This window comes from Heteronotia binoei, chromosome 15, assembly GCF_032191835.1.
Source record: "Heteronotia binoei isolate CCM8104 ecotype False Entrance Well chromosome 15, APGP_CSIRO_Hbin_v1, whole genome shotgun sequence".
Taxonomy (NCBI): domain Eukaryota; kingdom Metazoa; phylum Chordata; class Lepidosauria; order Squamata; family Gekkonidae; genus Heteronotia; species Heteronotia binoei.
Window position 1 is genome coordinate 36,287,097 of NC_083237.1, and position 15,117 is coordinate 36,302,213.

The window sequence follows — 15,117 nt, forward strand, 5'->3', positions numbered from 1 at the left end:
ACCCTGTTTTCCATTGCAGCCTTCTTCGCAAAGATCCGGGGGCTACATCCTGGCACCCCTGCCCTCCAGAGCCCAAACCTATTCAGGTGAGGGGTCAGAGTCACCATGAGGTGCAGGAGGTGCTGGATGCCAGGAAGAAAAGGGGGGTGCTGTATTATTTAGTACGCTGGAAATATTTCCCCCCTAGCTGTGATGAATGGGTAAAGTCCTCAGACCTCCAGGCCCCCCTTCTCCTCAAAGATTTTACCTACTGCACCCAGACAAACCCCGAGCATGAGCTTAGGGGGGGCAGTATGTCAAGCAATGTCAAACCTTCCTATACTGGTATAATATTCTTTGAATGTAATTGCAATATTTCATGTGCCTTACTAACCCTGAACTGAATTGAGCACATCAAAGCAGAAGATAGCCAGTGCCTCCTTCCCGCGCCCCTTTCGCTTTTACTAACAGATGTAGGAATGCGGCCTTTGAAGATAGTGCCTCCAGGGATAGGTTCTCATGCTTTGTCCCAGGAAAAGAAACCACAGGGGAGATAAAGAGTAACTGTGTGAATATTCACACATGAAGCCCGCTTTGTTTAGACTTTGTAGCTTTGTTTAGAGAACCTTTGATGTGCCATCTTTAAGTATGCTCTGAAATGTTACCATGTATCAGTTCCAATACCTATCTCAATAGAAGCATATGGATATCGATAAAGCCATACATTGTTTCAACTCAAGGACTGGTTACTTTGAAATCTAATTGCTTGACAGACACAGGTTGAAGCTTCTCTGTTCTCTCTTCCCACTTCTGAAATGTTTGAAACATTAAAGTCTTCAAACACACAGTTTAAAAAACATTTATCCCATGCTGTACAAGATATCCCAACTTCACTAAGTCCACTGGTTACTGTGACCAAAATTACTACATACTCAAAACATTTATTACAATAAGGAAAGGTTAATCAACAAAAACATATTGACAAGCAAACACGTAAGAAATCAAGTCCAATCCTTGAAAAATCATTCCATAGTAATGGCACAGATTTCAGTGTGGACTTCAGTGACAGGAAGTATGTTGCAGTTTCTTGAATCCCATGAAGAATTTCATCCAAATGTGACAGGACAGCCGGTGTTCCACTTCCTGTTTCAATAAAGTTTTTCTCAGGCACAGGATTATGAAAAAATTTCATAAAGTCATTGAAGACATAATTCTTAAAGTTCATACAGGGCACAATGTCTACATCTTTATTTTCTCTCTGGCAAAATGCCCAGATGGCTCAAGGCAATTGCATAATCCACTACCTGATATCCTAGCAGTCTCCTCCAGCAATCCCATTGGCCACCAACTGCCACCATTCTGCCAGGACATTGAAGCACTGCTTCCCATAAGAACTTATTTGCATGCTCAGAAGACAAATAAAAAAAAAGATGCCTACTGCTCCAGTCTGTAGTTGCTACATCTGATCAATCAACCACGGGGTGAAAGCACAGTAAGGTGGGTGAAGATGGGATGTCTGATCAGAACTCTCCATTACAAATAAAACTGGATAAATCTGGAACACTGTTGGGCTTTAGAAAGTCCAAAATCTGATTGCACCCTGAGACATGTGTAAGAAGGAGTGGTGCATGATTATCTGTTGCATGAGGGTTCCATTCCCACTAAGGGACCGCAGTGTTGTTAGGTGATGCACATTGTTAATCAGATACAGCCTGCCTCGAATTCTGTGTTTTCTGGCCTGGGATTGGGAGAAAATGGGCTGCATGTAGTTTTGCTATAGTCTGTTTCGATGAAAGTATATGAAATATAAATAATTGTCATTTTAGGACATTTTAATCAATGTTCTTCCTTCAACAGGCACAACTAAATGCAGAGATGCCTAATATTAGTGCCACAACAGATTTCTCGCTTCTGGGGTTTTCAGATGTCCGAGAGCTTCAGGTTTTACATTTTGTGGTGTTTCTTGGACTTCACCTGGTCGTCTTTATGGGCAATTTCCTCATCATTGTGCTGATAGCTCTCAATACATACCTCCAGACTCCACTGTATTTATTTCCTGTAAATTTACCCATTATTTATCTTGGATCCATATCCATTACCTTCCCCAGATTCTTGTTCAATGACTGCATGAACAGAACACAGATTTTGTATTCTGAATGTGTTGCCGAGGTGGTTTTTTCCCACCTCTTGTAAGCCAAAATGCCCTCAAAACGAGGTTGGGGAATTGTCAGGTGGGCACCTGGCTTAATCAGGATCTTTTACCTATGTATACAGGATACACATCCAGAAATTAATGCTTGAATTTACCAAGGACTCGAATTAAAATTTATTCCAGAAAAATATAGAACTCACATACAAGGCAATGTGTTCATGAAACATACATACAGTCCTATGAAAAATAGAGAGCGAGATAGAGACAACACATGGATAGACAAACAGGGTGATAATTATCGATCGTAGTCTTCAAGGAAGGCTCCAATGGCGACGAAAGAGGACGGGGGAAATAGGACCCTCAACTGATCAGGAATTGGGGATGGATCTAGACAGCGGAACTGGGATACTGCTAGATGCACACACATAAGGAGCTGGGTCACAGGTTATAAAGACTCCCTTGAGCCCTTAGGGGATGGAAAATGGGGAGGCTCTGCAGTGACCATAAGGGCTGGACTTCTGCTGTAGCCAATAGCAAGTTAATTGGTGACACCTAATTGGGTGCCCATAACTGACCAATGAACAAGCTTTGGTCCTGATTGGGCTTCCAGGTAACAATGAGCCAGGGTGGGGAAGCTCCAGGATGACCGTTGGGGAAAAGAATGGGGGAAATCACTGGGTGGAGGGGTACTTAAGACTATTAAACTTATCTAAAAAGATGACAATAGATGGCCACATTGCTACCTAAGGTAACACCCAGTTTACACAAAGGAACTTGGCTCTGGTTGAAGATAGTTTTCCTCTTCTTCAGTGTTCTTCTTGACACCAGTCTTTGTCCTAAGTTCCGTTTGGACAAAGGCTTAGGCGGTCCGGCAGGATCCACGCCTAGATAAGCTTGATGGCCTCATGGATGGGTGACATCTGTTGAGTACGTGAGCCTCCCGCTTTGCTGAAATGGAGTCTGGCACTGCAAGAAGATAGCTGGTGTTAGCCTCCCAAAGTGGATTCTATGGTCAAGGCTAAAAACCGCATGGCCTGGATAGCTCCTAGCGGTGCACCTTCTTCTGCTCCAACAATAGAAATGGTGTTTGCACGAAGCGACTGGAAACCATCCGTTCTTCTGGCTAACACTCCTCCAGAAACACGGAGTGCTGCTGTCGCGTCGTGGCTGGTAGTACTCATGAGTCCTTTCCAGTCTGGTAGACAAACCCATGTTCTCCTAGCAGATGTGTGTAAGTTCAGTCTCCAGGCACTCTGGCAACTAGGCGGGTGTTTACAATGTTTTGAATATTAGGGATATTGTCAAGTCTGATGTTTCAATAACGAGACCTTCTTGATAAAAGTTTCTAGTTTATTGTAACATGTTGCAGGACTTGTAGACAAAGATTGAGAGACTGGCGAGCATATACAAAGAGCAAACATTTAAGGTACAAATCAAAGTAATTCCTTAGGGTGGGGCACTCTATGCGGGGCACATTCACACATTGTTGTTACTTTATCATTCTCAGGCCTGGCTGGCCTTGGGCACTTCCTTAGCACCGATTATCTCTGAGAAGGCACAGTAATCTTGTTCCCATATTCAAGTTGCAAAGCATGGCTACATAACAAAGGAAGGGAGGGGGGAACGGAGAGCTGGAGCTAGCAGCATCTGAATACAGTATGGTTTTTACCCAGGAGTCATTTCCTGAACCAAAGTTTGGGACTAGACTAATAAGACATAAAGCAGACTTGACATACTGCCAGTTTCCGGGAGGGCTGGGTTAGAGGTAGGTTCTTGGTGGACACGAACACAGAATCCCCCACCTTAAAGTCTCCAGCCGGGACATGGGATTTGTCGTACTGCTTTTTGTAGGATTCTTTAGCAGCCTCTAGGTTTTCCTTGATGATTGGCCAACTGTTGCTCGGCCCCTTCCACCACTGCTCGAAAGGGGTGGGAGTGTCTTGAGTCGCCCCCCCCCTGGGAGTAGAGGGAGGGGCTTCCCTTCGTAACCGAACACTGTGGAGAAGGGTGAGGCTTTGGTGGAACTCTGCATGGTGTTATTGTAGCAATATTCAGCAAAGGAGAGCAATTCTACCCAATCAGACTGGAGTTGGTTAACGAAGCATCTTAGGTATTGTTCTAGTACCCCGTTAACCCTCTCCTTCTGTCCGTCGGTTTGAGGATGATAAGCGGAGCTCAACCCCTGTTCCATTCCCACTAACTTACAGAACTCCCGCCAGAAGGTGGCAACGAACTGCAGCCCGTGGTCACTAATGACCTTGTCCAGGAACGAGTGTAATTTTATCACATGATCAAAGAACAGGGCCGCTAGTTTCTTAGCCGTGGGTAGTTGGGCGCATGGGATGAAGTGGGCTTGTTTTGAGAAAGTATCTACCACCACTAGGATGACTGTCTTCCCACGCGAGGGGGGAAGCTCCACTATGAAGTCCATTGACACTATTGACCACAGCCGCTTTGCTGTTTCGAGCGGCTGCAGTAAGCCGGGTGGTTCCCCCCCCCCCCGTTTTTTGGCCATTATGCATACTGGGCAGCCCGTGATGAATTCGGACACATCCCTGCGGAGGGAAGGCCACCAGAACTGCAGGTTCACCAGATGCAATGTTTTTACATAGCCAAAGTGCCCCGCTAGCTTGGAGGAGTGACACAACTGCAGGATTTCCCTTCTCAAGGGCTTGGGCACATAGAGCTTTTCTCCTTTGTACCACAGCCCGTCCTTTCCCTTCTGCACCCCTTCAGGCCGCTCATCTCCCTCCCTGTCGGTTTCCACTGCAATGCGCTCATGGTTAACCCCTCCTAGTTCCCTCTTCTTCTGGGAGCGGGTGGTGACCATGGCCGCCACTTGGGACGGCGGAATAAAAGAGTCTACCACCTCCTCCCTTTGGCTCTCGTGCTGCGGGAGCCGCGAAAGTGCGTCCGCCAGAAAGTTCTTTGTCCCCGGGATGTGTATAAGGGTGAAATCGAACTTCGAGAAAAAGCCCGCCCACCTTATTTGCTTTTCACTCAGCTTCCTTTTCGCCATTAGAGTCTCTAGGTTTTTGTGATCGGTCCACACCTCGAAGGGAAGTTTCGCCCCCTTGAGCCAAGACCTCCAGGTTTTTAGGGTGAACATGACAGCAAACGCCTCTTTGTCCCACACCGACCAGTTGCGCTGGTCATCTGAAAACTTTCGGGAGATGTAGGCGCATGGTCTTAATTTCCCTTCCCCATCCCTTTGCATGAGTATGGCTCCTACGGCCACATCGGAGGCGTCGCATTGGACCACGAAGGCCCTTTGCTCGTCTGGGTGGCTTAGGACCGGTTTGCTAGTGAACAGGCGCTTCAGGTGATCGAACGCGTTTTGGCACTCGTTTGTCCAAATTAGCCTGGCCCCGGGCCGCTTGGCCTCCGGCCCCTTGCCTTTCGTCTTTAGGAGGTCAGTCAAAGGCAGGGTGATCTGGGCGAACCCCTCTATAAATTGCCTGTAAAAATTTGCGAACTCGAGGAAGGATTGGAGCTGTCTACGTGTCCTCGGGGGAGCCCATTCCAATACTGCTTGGACCTTTGCCGGGTCCATGGCCAGCCCGCGCTCGGACACCCGAAAGCCTACGTAATCTAGTTCCGTCCGGTGGAACTCACACTTAGACAGTTTAGCATACAGTTGGTGCTTTAACAGGGTGCAGAGCACCTCCCTCACCAATTTTACATGCGATTTTTCATCTTGCGAGTAAATAATGATGTCATCCATGTAAACCACCACCCCCTTGTACAGGTATTCTCGCAACACATCATTTATAAAGTTCATGAACACCCCGGGGCCCCTTGCAACCCGAACGGCATCACCAAGTACTCAAACTGTCCCATCGGGGTGTTGAATGCCGTTTTCCATTCATCCCCCTCCTTGATGCGCACTCGGAAGTAAGCATCTCGTAAATCCAGTTTGGTAAATATCCTTCCCCCCGCCACCGTGCTTAGCAAGTCCCGAATGAGGGGGATGGGGTAGGCGTTCGACATGGAAATCGCGTTAATCCCACGAAAGTCCGTACAAAGTCTAAGCGAGTTGTCTTTTTTCTTCCTGAACAGCACCGGGGCAGCGTGGGGGGCCGTGGCTGGTCGGATGAACCCCCTCGCCAAGTTCTGATCTAGGAACTTGCACAGCTCCTTCTTCTCCGCCCACCCCATTTGGTACAGTTTGGCCCGGGGTAGGGTTTCTCCCGGGATTAGTTCTATAGCACAGTCCGTGCTCCGGTGGGGGGGTAATTGGTTGGCCTCCTTTTCACTAAACACTTCCATCAGGTCTCGGTATGCCTCAGGGACCGAATGCACCTCCTCCACCATCACGCAAGCCTTCTCTTTGGCTGCAGGGGGTTTCGGCCCCCACGCCGGGTTCCAGAGGTGCGGTTTGCACCCTGGGGCTAGGAATCGGATGGTCTGGGCCCTCCACCTAATTAAAGGCTCGTGCTTTTCCAGCCATCCCACCCCCAGTGTCAGAACTGGCAGAACGTCAAACAAGACCCAAAACTTGTTGCAAAGTATAGGCATTTATTTGAGAACTACAGTGCTGGAGCTTCAAGATAACACTGATGCCTGAGCCTGGCATCTAGTTACATTTTATGCGGTTAAGACAGCAACAATAAAGCAATCTTTCACACGGTTTATAGACAAGTGTCTCGTTCTCAGGAATCGTTATCAGAAGGGAGGATGCAGTCCCGCTGAGAGGGCCTGCTTTGCCTGGCTTCAAAGGGCCACCTGCAGATGTTGACCAGGGGTTATCTGTCACCCTCCAGTGATCACAGGGTGTTTGAAATGCAGAGCATTTTGTGTTAGTTACAGAGCAGGGCACCATGTGTTAGTATTGGATTACAATATGGGGTTAGTAAGGCTAACATCATATAGGAGAGTTACAAGTTCTGACATACTGCCCCCCCTAAGCTGTTCGCCTTGGGCTTGTGCAGGTACAGCAGGTGGAATTTCTTGAGTAATTGGGGAGCCGATACATCGCTAGCTTTGACCCATTCGTCACAGCTCGGGGGAAAGTACTTCCACCTGATGAGGTAGTACAGTACCCCACGCCTGACTACTGAGTCCAATATCTCCTGCACCTCATGGTGGCTCTGGCCCTTCACTCGAGTAGGAGGTGGCTCTGGAGGGCGAGGGTGCCAGGATGTAGCTCCAGGATCTTTGCGAAGAAGGCTGCAATGAAAAACAGGGTGGATCTTACTCAGTAGTTTGGGTAATTCTAATTCCACAGTTACTTTGTTAATTACCCTTTTTATTTTGAAGGGCCCCAAGTACTTGTAGACCAGCTTGCGGCACGCTTGAGGGAGAGGGAGGTTTTTGGTCGACAGGAATACCTTCTCCCCTTCCTTGAACTCCCACTGGGGGGAGTGTTTTTTGTCGAAGTGCCGCTTATACTCTTCTTTGGCCTTGTCTAGGTTTTCTTGAATCACTTTCCACCCTTTGCGTATCCCCTCCCACCATTGTTGACAAGAGGTTGGCTCGGGGGACCCGGCTGGCAAGGGGAGGTGTGGAAAGGGTTTCCCTTCATACCCGCTCACTATCTGAAAAGGGGAGGTCTTGGTGGAGCTATGGAGGCTGTTGTTGTACCCATATTCTGCGAAGGCTAATAGCTCCACCCAGTTGGATTGTTGGTAGTTGATGAAGCACCGGAGATATTGCTCCAGAAGCCCGTTCACCCTCTCCGTCTGTCTGTCTGTTTGAGGGTGGTAGGCTGAGCCGAGCCCCTGTTCCATCCCGGTGATTTTACAGAACTCCCGCCAGAAGTTGGCAACGAACTGAGGCCCGCGGTCACTAATGACCTTGTCGGGGAACGAGTGTAGGTGGACCACGTGGTTAAAAAATAGTTGCACTAGTTTTTTGGCATTGGGCAACTTCTTGCAGGGGATGAAATGAGCCTGTTTGGAGAATGTGTCCACCACCACTAGGATTACTGTCTTCCCTTGCGAGGGGGGCAGTTCGACTATGAAATCCATTGACATGACTGACCAAGGTCTGGTTGCCGTGGGGAGGGGTATTAGGTGGCCGGGTGGTTCCCCCCCCCCTTCGCTTGGCCATGATGCATGTCGGGCAGGAACTTACAAATTCCGACATGTCTTTCTTTAAGTGGGGCCACCAGAACTGTCTGTTTAGCAGATTCAGAGTTTTTACATAGCCAAAGTGCCCCGCTAGGCGGCTGGAGTGGCACTGTTCAAGCACTTCTTTTCTAAGGCTTTTGGGTACGTAGATTTTCCCTTTGTAGAACCAGAGTCCCCCCTCCCCCTTCTCTATTCCTTCTGGCCGCTCCCCTCCCTCCGCTTCCATCTCGGCCTCGAATCGCTCTCTCTCCTTTGGTCCGGGGGCCCGTTTGCTTTCTGGATCGGGTTGTGACTCCCCCTGCCACTGATGAAGGGGGAATGAGGGAGTCTATTACTTCCTCCCTTTGGCTGTCGTGTTGGGGCATTCGCGACAATGCAGCGGCTAAGAAGTTTTTTGTTCCAGGAATGTGTTTCAACACAAAGTCAAATTTGGCGAAAAACCCCGCCCACCGTATCTGTTTTGCGGTTAGTTTGCGGCGGCCGGTCAGGGCTTCTAGGTTTTTGTGGTCGGTCCAAATTTCGAATGGGACTCGCGCCCCTTCTAACCACGACCGCCATGTTTTTAAAGCGAACGTAACCGCAAATGCTTCCTTGTCCCACACCGACCAATTTCTCTGTTCGTTCGAGAACTTGTGCGAGATGTATGCGCAGGGTCGGAGCCCCCCCTCATCGTCCCTCTGCATTAATATGGCTCCCACCGCGACGTCGGAAGCGTCACATTGTACCACGAAGGGTTTTAGCTCATTGGGATGGGCAAGGACTGGTTCAGAAGTGAATAACCGTTTGAGCTCATCAAAGGCGCGTTGGCACTCAGGTGACCAAGTCAGGCGCGCACCGGGTTTTTTCGCTTCCTCCCCCTTACCCTTTGTTTTCAGGAGCTCCGTAAGGGGCAGCATGACCTGGGCGAACCCCTTGATGAACCCGCGATAAAAATTTGTGAACCCGAGGAATGTAGCTGCCGTCGGGTTCTGGGTGGCTCCCAGTCTAGGACCGCCTGTATTTTTGCGGGGTCCATCGCCAACCCTTCCCCCGACACTCGGAACCCCAGGTAGTCTAGTTCCGTCTTGTGGAACTCACATTTCGTTAGCTTGGCATACAGTTTGTTTTGGTACAAGGTGGTTAACACTTTTCTCACTAACAGTACATGTGACTCCAGGTCTTTTGAGTAAATAATGATGTCATCAAGATAAACCACCACCCCCTTGTACAAATATTCTCTTAACACTTCATTGATAAAGTTCATAAAAACTCCGGATGCCCCCTGCAGTCCGAAAGGCATCACCAAGTATTCAAACTGTCCCATTGGCGTGTTGAACGCCGTTTTCCACTCATCGCCCTCTTTGATCCGCACACGGAAGTACGCATCGCGGAGGTCGAGTTTGGTGAACACCTTGCCCTCAGCTACTGTGCTGAGCAGGTCTTTTATCAGCGGGATCGGGTAGGCATTGGACATAGAAATCCCGTTTATCCCGCAAAAATCTGTGCAAAGTCTCAGACTACCGTCCTTCTTCTTGCGGAATAGGATGGGGGCAGCGTGGGGGGCCGTGGCCGGCCTGATGAACCCCCGCTTCAAGTTCTTGTCAATAAACTTTTTCAGTTCCGCTTTCTCTGCCCAACCCATAGAGTACAGTTTGGCTTTTGGCAGTTCTTGCCCTGGTATCAGTTCGACGGCGCAGTCAGTGGGGCGGTGCAGGGGGAGTTCATCCACCTCTTGCTCGCTAAAGGCTTTTCTCAGATCCCTGTACTCCGCCGGGATCGATCCCACCTCCTCTATCATGAGGCAGAGCCTCTCATTTCGAGGCGGAGCCTTGGGACCCCACTCGGGACGCCAGTGGTGGTGCTCGCACCGCCAGTCGGGGAAGCGCACGATTTGCTCTTCCCATCGTATGTCCGGCTGGTGCCGAGCTAGCCACCCCGCCCCCACCACTATGTCGAAGGAGGAGGAGGGGGCTATCGTGAAGGTCTCTATCCCCCAGTGGTCCTCCGTCCCTACCGGAACCGCTTGGGTCTCATGGGTGCATGGTTCCCCTTTCATTACTGACCTGTCCATCTGTTCGAATAGGATCGGGTGGGACAGGAAGGACCGGGTTAGGCCGAGGGCCTCTACCAGCCGTGGGGTGATGATGTCCCTGGTGCACCCGGAGTCTATCAGGGCTTGGGCGTGCATGAAGCGTTTTAGGCTGGGGTTCAACATTGTCACTGCCATGAATAAATGTTCCCCGGTAACTCTCACCGTCATTGGTGCCGGTGTCTCCCGGACCTGCTTTGCAGCACCGATTAAAGCAGGTCGTTGTCGTTTTCCGCCAACTCTTGGTCCCACGACTCCTCGCTCGACTCAGCAATGGTGGTAAATTCCTCATCAATCGCCATGGAAGCATCGACGGCGCCCCGACTGGGCTCCTTGGTGCGGCCTCCTCCCTTCTTCGGGGTGCCCGCGAACGGCTTGTACGGGGTGGGGGTTGACGGGGGCTTCACGGGGCAGTTGGCAGCGATGTGCCCCGGGTCTCCGCACTTTAAGCATTTCCTGCTGGCCACCACGGGGGTGGAGGTGGTTGGGGACCGCTTTCCCTCGGGCTTGCTGGCAGCTTGGGCCGGCTTCCCTCCCTTCTTCCACAGTTGCTGCTGGCGTCGCATCCCGACGTGTTGCAGGTTGGTCTCCACCTCCCCGGCCAGTTGGATCCAGCCGACTAGGATGTCGGGTCGCCCTTGGTGGTAACACCTGTCAAGGATGTTCGCGTTCAGCCCATTCTTGAAGGCGGTGTACTTCATGACTTCGCTCCATTCTCTTGCTGCCGCACAGTGGCCCATGAATTCGGTGGCATACTCGCGTGTAGTGCGGTTTCCCTGCTCGATCCTCTGGAGGGCTTCGATGGCCTTCTCCTCTCGGAGGGGGTCCCAGTACTGCCGGAGCATCACCTGGAGGAAGTCAGCCACCGTGGCCAGCTCGGGTTTGCGCCTGGTTTACAGCCCCACGTACCACTTCCTCGCGGCCCCTTTTAGCTTTGAGGCGATGTGGTCCACGCGGCTCGCCTCCGTGGGGTAGCTCGCTCCCCAGTGCTTAAAAAAGTTGTTGCACTGGATGGTGAAGTACTCCACCTCGTCTCCGTCTCCATCGAAGGTGATGTTCAGCTCCCGGGCTCCCCCACCTTCGCCTTCCCCCCGGCCCCCCGGGCGTGGTGGGTGGCGGTCCCGCTGGGGCCAGAGCGGCGGGGCCCGGAGCCGGCGCCGGGAGCGCTGGAGCGACGGGGACCCCTGGGACCGGTGGTGCGGCGGGAACTCCCGGCACCAGTGGTGGGGGCCCGGCCGGCGCTGGCACTGGGGGTGCCGGAGCCAACGGCCCTGTGGGGCCTCCTCCCCCTCCGTCACCCGGCCCCGCAGGCGGAGGGGCCGGGGGGGCGGCTGGCAGGGCCCCTTGCAGGGCGCGGATCTGGTCGCGCAGCGCGCCCATCTGTTGCTGCATTTCTTCCGCCATCTGCACCCTGGACATGTGGACTTGGTCGTGAATGTCTCTCACCCAGTCGAACAACTCGTTGCGGAGGGCTCGGATCAGGTCCCCTCCGCCGGGGACGGCGCCTTCATCCCAGCCTGGATCCTCTTCGTCTCCTCCCGCGCTGGTGGCGAGTGCCCGGTATCTCACGTCCGCGGCGTCCGTGGTGGCGGTGGATTTTCTTGGGCTCCAACTCCGCGAGGGGAAGGCGTCTGTGAAGAAGTGCGCGGGGTCTTTGATCTTGCGTCTCACCGCGTTCACCCCGGGCTCTAATGGCCTCTCCTCCGGGGGTGTGCTGGGCTCTCCGTTGTCTGGAGCCTTTGCTGCCATTCAGCCAGGTTGCCAGTTCGGATAAGTCCCAGAATAATGGGATCAGTGTTATAATGTCAGAACTGGCAGAACGTCAAACAAGACCCAAAACTTGTTGCAAAGTATAGGCATTTATTCGAGAACTACAGTGCTGGAGCTTCAAGATAACACTGATGCCTGAGCCTGGCATCTAGTTACATTTTATGCGGTTAAGACAGCAACAATAAAGCAATCTTTCACACGGTTTACAGACAAGTGTCTAATTCTCAGGAATCGTTATCAGAAGGGAGGATGCAGTCCCGCTGAGAGGGCCTGCTTTGCCTGCCTTCAAAGGGCCACCTGCAGATGTTGACCAGGGGGGTGATCTGTCACCCTCCAGTGATCACAGGGTGTTTGAAATGCAGAGCATATTGTGTTAGTTACACAGCAGGGCACCATGTGTTAGTATTGGATTACAATATGGGGTTAGTAAGGCTAACATCATATAGGAAAGTTACAAGTTCTGACACCCAGTACTACTGGGTACAAGCACGAGGGTGCAATTACAAAGAATTCTTGGTCCCAGTGCTCTTCGATTCCTATCGGGCAGGGCTGCGTCTCGAGCGTGCAAGGCTCTCTGCACATCACCGACCCATCCATTTGCTCAAACAGCATGGGGTGGGGTAGCTGTGAGCTCTCTAGACCCAGGGCCTCCACTACTTTGGGGGAGATCAGTTCTCTGTTACACCCCAAGTCTATGAGGGCCCGTATCTGCATGAACCTCCGGAGCTTGGGGTTCAGCAATTTTACAGTCACAAAGTACAATTTCCCCGTCACTCTCACCGTCAGCGGCGCCTCATCACGATCGACCTGCTGCCGGGCAGCCTTCAGGGCAGCAGGTCGGCCTCATTTCCCGCCGGCTCTTCGATCCAGGCTAGGTCGGCCAGCTCCGCCGAGAGGAGCACCTCCTCCTCCTGTAGCTCCTCTTGCACCGCTGCTGCGCTGCGCCTCGCCGCATCCTTAGGGCGGCCGGGCGCCTTCTTTGAGGTCGGGGTGGACGGTTCCAGTGGGACTGGCGTCGCCCGCGGCAGCAGGGGATGTGGGCAGTTGGAGGCCAGGTGGTTCGGGTCTCCACATCTGAAGCACCTGCGGGGCCCCACCGGCACGGCCGCCGCCGGCTTCTTCCCTTTCGGGGGCTCGACTCTCGGGGGGCCCCCCTTTGCTTGGGTCTTCCCGGACTGGTGCTGGCGGAGCATGGCCACCCTCTTGAGGTTATTCTCCACTTCGCCAGCTAGCTGGATCCACCCCACCAGGGTCGTCGGGCGCGCTTGGGTGAGGGCCCGGTCCAAGATGCTCGCGTCCAACCCGTTCGTGAATTGCTCGATTTTCATCACTTCGTTCCAACCTTGGACCCTGGCGACGTTGGCCTGGAAGTCAGTGGCATATTTTTGGATGGGTCGAGCCCCCTGCTGCATGTCCCGAAGGGCCGCCAATGCTCGGGACTCTTGCAGCCGGTCCTCATACTGGGTCAGCAGGGCTTGGAGAAAGGTGTACACGTCGTCCAGGATCGGGCTCCTGGTCTCGCACAGGCTCACATACCACCTCTTGGCCGACCCCCTCAGCTTCGACCCCAGGTAGTCGACCCGGCTGAACTCATCTGGGAAAGAGTGCCCCCAATAGGGCATGAAGCTGTTCACCTGGATCTCGAAGTAGTTCACCTCCTCCGGGTCCCCATCAAACGTAGCATCCAACTCTCTCCCCACATTCCGCGGCCACTCCGGGGGTGCCGGGGCCTGGGGGGCTGGCGCCGGAGGTGCACCGGCCCTCGCTGGGGGGGGAGCGGCCACCGCCGCAGGTTGACTGGGGCAGCCTCTGGTCGCCGTGGGGGCCCCCACCGGCCGTCTGGAGGTTGTTCTGCCCATCGCTCTCCAGAGTTGGATTGTCAGGTCACGGACCTCGTCCCGTAGCCCACCGAGGGCCCCATCAATCTCCTTCCGGACCATCGAGCGGAACAGCTGGTAGTCTTCCTCGTCTTGGTCCTTGATCCTCGGTTCTCCGCCGTCGGCCTTTCGGCCCCCGTCCCCATTGCCTCCGTCCTCTCCAACCTGGATGACGATGATACTGTCCACCTCCCCTGTCTCGGGCTAGCAGCCTCATTCCCAGCCATCTGGATCGGCCTGTCATGGCGGTTCAGGATGGCTTCTCTGTGCAGCGGGGCCTGATCCATGATGGTGGTCGATGTCCTCGGCTGATACTGCCTTGGAGACAGTACTAGTTGGAACTCGGGGGGGGGGGACTCCGCGGCTCTCCTGGGGTCTAGGACGTGCCACCGGGTAGCTCCCTCCGGTCCCACATCGGGTGGGAGTTCTCCATTGCCTGGAATTTGGTAAGCCATTGGGCTTTTCAAGTTGCCGGAACGGTTGAACCCCTCAAAGGGGAGTCTCTCAAAATGTCAAGTCTGATGTTTCAATAACGAGAGCTTCTTGATAAAAGTTTCTAGTTTATTGTAACATGTTGCAGGACTTGTAGACAAAGATTTGGAGACTGACGAGCATATACAAAGAGCAAACATTTAAGGTACAAATCAAAGGAATTCATTAGGGTGGGGCACTCTATGCGGGGCACATTCACACATTGTTGCTACTTTATGGTTCTCAGGCCTGGCTGGCCTTGGGCACTTCCTTAGCACCGATTATCTCTGAGAAGGCACAGTAATCTTGTTCCCATATTCAAGTTGCAAAGCATGGCTACATAACAAAGGAAGGGAGGGGGGAACGGAGAGCTGGAGCTAGCAGCATCTGAATACAGTATGGTTTTTACCCAGGAGTCATTTCCTGAACCAAAGTTTGGGACTAGACTAATAAGACATAAAGCAGACTTGACAGGTATTTTTTTACACTCTCTACTTTCCATGGATGTTTTCCTCCTCACCATCATGGCCTATGACCTATATGGTGACATCTAATAATTCATAATGTAGAGTTTGTGTTTTCCACCACTGGCACTTTCATTGAGTTAACTACTACAACCTCAAGGTCTTTTCCCTCTCAGTATCCGCAAGTTCAGACCACATTAACCTATACTTGGAAGTTGGGATTTTTTGTCCCAATGTGCATCACCTTATGCTTATAAACATTGAA